Source organism: Podospora pseudoanserina, chromosome 2, assembly GCF_035222485.1.
Source record: "Podospora pseudoanserina strain CBS 124.78 chromosome 2, whole genome shotgun sequence".
NCBI lineage: Eukaryota > Fungi > Ascomycota > Sordariomycetes > Sordariales > Podosporaceae > Podospora > Podospora pseudoanserina.
The window spans coordinates 3,367,685-3,373,937 of NC_085921.1; the positions used below are offsets into that span (position 1 = coordinate 3,367,685).

Consider the following 6,253-nt stretch of genomic DNA (forward strand, 5'->3'; position numbering starts at 1 on the left):
TATTTTTCTTACTTCCTCCCTATATAGTAATAACTTCGCTAATAAGCGCCGGATCGTTATCCTATACCTTCGCTTTACACTAATACCTTCGAAAATATTATTCGTGGTCCGTTAAAGGTTAATGGCCTTCGCGAAGAGCCGCGAATCGTTTCCTAAGCGGTTATATTATTTAAGAGCGTCCTCCTGCCCCGGGTTATTTAGTAATATAAAGTCTTTTAACTATACTTACTTAACTTCCTTCTATTTTCCGTCTTTAGTATTCTCTCGTATTTATATTCGATAGCGGTTTTTCTATTTAGTTTTAGGCGTCTTGGCTTAATAATATTATTTAACCTTTTCCCGTAAGTATATAGCGTAGTTTAAGCTTAAGTATTATTTTAATATTATTTCCTCCTATAAACGTACGTTATTATCTATATTTTAACCGTTTATATATTCGATATAGTACCTTATATACTTTAATATAATCTATATAACCTAAAGGCTATCCTTTAGTTTAACCGGGTCCTAAATCTTTTATAAAATATAATTATTTAGGTCCTCCTATTAAGCCTTTTCCTATTAAGCTATAGTCCTTTTAATTAGTTATAGTTTACTTTCCTTACTTACCTTACGTACCGGCTAATAGCCGTATAGCGACTTACTTTAATAATACTTTATATATTTATATATAATATATTAGAATTAAAGTACTTTTTAATATTCTAAATACTTAAAATAAAGCTATACCGTATCTCCCTTATAGGGTATATACTATATAGGTATTAGTATATCCTTTAATAACTTCGCGATTTTAATATTAACGACTTTCCTACCTTTCTAATACTTTTTTTAGCTTTTATATAAGAGCTTTATAGGCTATAATATATCCTATAAAATAGTAATTCCGTATTTACTATATTACCTTTTTAATATTATTTACCTAGTAGGTCCTTACGTAAGACCCTTATCTTTAACGACTTTTATAGTAATTTCTATAACGATTTATATTAATTAATCTTATAATATTTATATTTAAAAATCTCCTTCCTCGTATTCCGCCTTTAACCTTTTTAGGGCTTCCTTTACCTTCTGGAACTCTATATCTTCTTATTTAACGTATTAATTAAAGTTTTTTTCGAAGTTTACCGCTTCGCTTTATTAATACCCGATAGTTATTACCTTTATAACCCTCGGTCCTTTCGATATAATAATTAATACGATTTTCTTTTTCTATTCGAGCCGTTTAGGTATCCTATAGTCTTTCTTAAAGTATTTTATTTTACTATAGTTAAAATATTTAAGGTTATTTTTACTTTAATTCCGGCCTTATAGTCTTTATTACTATATAGCGTTAACTTTTATCGGTTTTACGTATATAGTACCGAAGTAATTAGTATTAAAGTATTTTCTTTTTTATTTATTATTAAGACGGTTATTACTAAAGTATCTTTTATTATTATTATTACTATAGTAATCTTTATTACCTTTTTTTTCCGTACGCCGTTAAAACTGCCGATCGTCGATCCGAATAGCTATAGCAATATACTTATCGATAGTATTAGGCCTTAACTCTTTATATAATTTATTTTTTACTTTTTCCTTAAAGCTATTATAGAAAAGCTATATTAACCTTTTATTATTAATAGTATTATATAGGCTATCGATCTTAAATAAAGCCGCGTAATTAGTCGCTAAGCGCGTTTAGTATAGATTTACGAGCCTCTCCTACGTATACTTTATTTTATTATACTCCTTAAATACCTCCTTAAGCTTAATCTTAAAAATATAATAGCTTTCGAAATATTTTATAATAATCTTCTTTTAATCCTCCGGCTCTTACTTATAATAATTATCGAAGATAGGCTTAAACTACGCGAAAGCCCTATCCTTAAGTCTAATAGCCGCGAAGATTACCTTTAACTTTTCGTTAGTAAACTAATTTAAATAATAACGAAAATAGGTTTTAAACTAAATTAAGAATCTTTTAAGCTTTACCTTTCCTTCTCTATAGTACTCCGGTATCGGGAACTTAATAGTTAACTTAAATATAATTGTAATAGCAATAATTTATTTCCGGGTTTACTAAACCTCTTCCTTAAGCTCCTTAAAGCGCTTAACGACCTATTTTATAATAATAAATATAAATTTAATATTAGTGGAAGGTCCCTTATTACCTAGGCTAGGCGGGACGCCTTCTATTTAAATATTTTTAGGTCCGGCTATAATAGTAAAAAGACGTTTTTAACTTATTTATAATAAAGTTAAAGTAAGTATATAACGTGTAACGAACCCCTATCCAGAACCTCTAAAAGGGATACTAGTTAAAAGTACTTCTAAATAATCTTAGTCCGGTATAGCTAAATAATATATAATAACGGCTTATCTCTATTACAATAGTCTAAATACTAACGATTATAACTTATATTATATACTATAGAACTATTTATCTACGCCGGCCAGTTCCTCCGTATATATAGACCCGTGGACCGTGGACCGTTAACTTATAGACGGTCCTTAGTCCGCTCCTAATTGGCCGATGCCGGACCGTAGACCGTGAGCCCCACCGCGGTCCCCGGTCCCCATCTTATTGGTCCGTTGCCCTTCTGGACCGTGAGCCCCGCTCGACGGCGCGGTCCAGTCTTAATTGGTCCCTCGTGGCCCCACTGTCTTCTAGAACCGTGACACTACTACGTCGGAGGCGCAGGTTTAATTCCTATCGAGGTTCTCCTAGCTCTATCTTATAGCTATCTAGCTATAGGCTAGGGCCAGGTCTTTTTACTTACTTAGGTTTTAGCCGGTCCGGATATCGTTAATGGAATTCCTTTTATTTATTTAGGTAGTTAAGGTATACCTATAGTTCCCACGAGTTATCTATAGCCGGATATTCTAATTAATTAATTAAATACTTTAATTTACTTTTATTAAACCGTAAATCTAATATCTTTTCTATATCGTACTTTTCTTCTTCGTCCTCCGCTATTACCTATATATTAGCCTTATTTACCTGTAGTGCGGGCTCTAGAAGTGAGATGTGGAAAGTGTATAACCGTAGACGTATCGTATAGGGTAGCTCTAGTTTAAATACCGTCTCCGATATCTTCCTTTTAACCTTAAACGAGCCTACTTTTCTGTGGTCTAACTTTTTATTAGGTCTTTTAGTACGTAAATTACGTATAGAAAGGAATACTATATTCCTTCCTTTAAAGTAAGGTCCCTCGAGCCTTTTAGTATTATAATATTTTTATATCCTTTTCTTTATAAACTTTAGTTTTTACTTAAATTTACCGTAAAATATATATATTTTATTTACTTTAACCCTAGCCCTAGGTACTTTAACCGCAAGTCCCTACCGTAAGTCTGCTTTATAACCGAAGTTCGCGAAAAACGGTATAGCTTTAGTTATTTTAGTTAGCGATATATTATATATTAACTATACTGTAGGTAATAGTTTAACTTAATTGTCCTACTCGAAATTAATATAATTCCGTAAATACTATTTTACGATTTAGTTAAGCCGTTCCGTTTAACCGTCCGTTTAAGGGTAATAAGCCGAAAACGCTTTACTTACTATCCCTAGCCTCGTTATTAACGCTCTTTAGAACTTCGATACGAATTTAGTATCGCGGTTTATAATAAACTCCTTTAACTATATATATATTAATATAATATACTATAGTACTATATCCGCTAATTATTTTACTAATTAAATCTCTTTATAAAGCAGGAAGTATACCCACTTAATAAGCCTATCGATTATTATTAATATACTATCGTACTTAACGCTAATTACCGTATCCTTAAACTCTAATAATTTAATAATAAAGTCTATTATAACTAAATGTGACTAACCCCTATCCAGAACCTCTGAAAGGGATACTGGTCAAAGGCACTTCTGAATAATCGTGGCTCGGTGCAGCTAAATAGTGCACAATAAGATGTCTCAATGTAAACACTAGATACCGTAAATACAAGCTTGAATTATATACTATAGAACTATCTATCTACGCCGGCCAGTTCCTCCGTATATATAGACCCGTGGACCGTAGACCGTTAACTTACAGACGGTCCTCGGTCCGCTCCTAATTAGCCGATGCCGGACCGTGGACCGTGAGCCCCACCGCGGTCCCCGGTCCCTATCTTATTAGTCCGTTGCCCTTCTGGACCGTGAGCCCCGCTCGACGGCGCGGTCTAGTCTTGATTAGTCCCTCGTGGCCCTACTATTTTCCAGAACCGTAATATAATATTCCCTCTCTAGGCCGAAGCCCCTGCGGCCTAGTCTTCTTCCACTGCTAACTATATCGTAAGTTTTTCCTCCCCTTTTTTCCTTACCTTTATTATATTTAACCGTATATAGAAACGTTATTATAAGACTAAATAGGCCTCTGCCCTTTCCTCCCGAATCCGCCGCCGTAGTTCTACCGTAATGCTATATTCTATTTATTTTACCGCCGAATCCCTTTATATTATGGCCCCTAGGTCCTTACGGTGCGCCGAGTGCGTGCGCTGTAAGATCCTATATAATGGATCTAATATTGGTTCTACCTATGGGTAGATCTTCCTTTTTTTCCTGTACCGTAATTAACCGTTTTATAGTAACCCGAACGATGGAAGAGCAGGATAGACTCGAGCGTAAAGAACAAAAGTTTAAAGATTAATTTTCGTAACTAATTACTTAGTTTATCCGGGTAAAACGAATATATTACTCTTTTCGCGTACGTGAAGAGTGCCTCTTCGCGCGGGATATTTAGGAGGAGGATGCCCAGGTGGCGCAGTCTGCCGCTACGGCGCCTCCTGCTTCTTCGCCGGGTGCTCCTACGCGGCCGGACGCCGCCTAAGATACCGTTCCGTAGTCTCCTTACGCCCTGGATCCTTCCTTAGGCCTGGACTAGCTCTCCGACCTTTCTTTCGATCCTGGCGTGGCCGGTCCTTCCTTCCTGACCGCGCTAGATACCGCTAGTGGCGCGCCTTCTACTTCCTAAGGTGCCTGAGGCGCGTAGTACTACTTATATTTAGTCCCTTTTATACCTTCTAACCTCGTAGTGTAGTGTGTAGCACGTCGACTATTACGTCGAAGGCGCGGGTTCGACTCCCGTCGAGGTTCTCTTGGCTCCGTCTTATAGCTATCTGGCTATATGCCGGGGCCGAGTCTTTTTACTTACTTAGGTTTTGGTTAGTCCGGATATCGTTAATAAAATTCTTTTTATTTATTTAAATAGTTAAGGTATGCCTGTAGTTCCTACGAGTTATCTATAGCCGGATATCCTAATTAACTAACTAAATACTTTAATTAGCTTCTGTTAAACCGTAAATTTAATATTTTTTTTATATTATATTCTTCTTTTTTATCCTCCGCTATTATTTATATATTAGCCTTACTTATATATAGTATAGGTTCCAGAAGTAAGATATAAAAGGTATATAACCGTAGATATATCGTACTAGGTAGCTCTAATTCGAATACCGTTTTTAATAACTTTTTTTTAACTTTAAATAATCCTACTCTCCTATAGTCCAGCTTTTTATTAGGTCTTTTAATATATAAATTACGTATAGAAAGGAATACTATATTTTTCCTCTTAAGGTAAGGTCCTTCGAGCTTTTTAATATTATAATATTTCCGTATCCTTTCCCTTATAAACTTTAGTTTTTATTTAAGCTTACCGTAAAGTATATATATTTTATTTACCTTAACCCTAGCCCTAAGTACCTTAACCGCAGGTCCTTACCGTAGGTTTGCCTCGTAACCGAAGTTCGCGAAAAACGGTATAGCTTTAATCGTTTTAATTAGCGATATATTATATATTAGCTATATTGTAGGTAATAGTTTAACCTAATTATTTTATTCGAAATTAATATAATTTTGTAAATATTATTTTACGATTTAGTTAAGCCGTTCCGTCTAACTATCCGTTTAAGGGTAATAAACCGAAAACGCTTTACTTATTACCCCTAGCCTCGTTATTAACGTTTTTTAGAACTTCGATACGAACTTAATATCGCGGTTTATAATAAACTCCTTTAATTATATATATATTAATATAATATACCGTAGTATTATATTTATTAATTATTTTGCCGACTAAGTTTCTTTATAAGGTAGGAAATATATTTATTTAGTAAGCCTATCGATTATCGTTAATATATTATTATACTTAACGCCGGTTACCGTATCTTTAGACTTTAGTAATTTAGTAATAAAGTTTATCGTAACTAAACTCTATAGCCGTTCTGTTATCGGTAATAGCTTTAGAAATCTATAGGGCTTATGCCT

General features: G+C 34.2%; 1 non-coding gene across 1 annotated transcript; it reads left to right on the forward strand.

The window, feature by feature from the left end:
* The first annotated feature begins 5,012 nt into the window (after positions 1-5,012).
* Positions 5,013-5,083, forward strand: QC764_0040320. The gene has a single exon. It is a non-coding gene; the product is annotated as a tRNA-OTHER (tRNA).
* Positions 5,084-6,253: the final 1,170 nt, after the last annotated feature.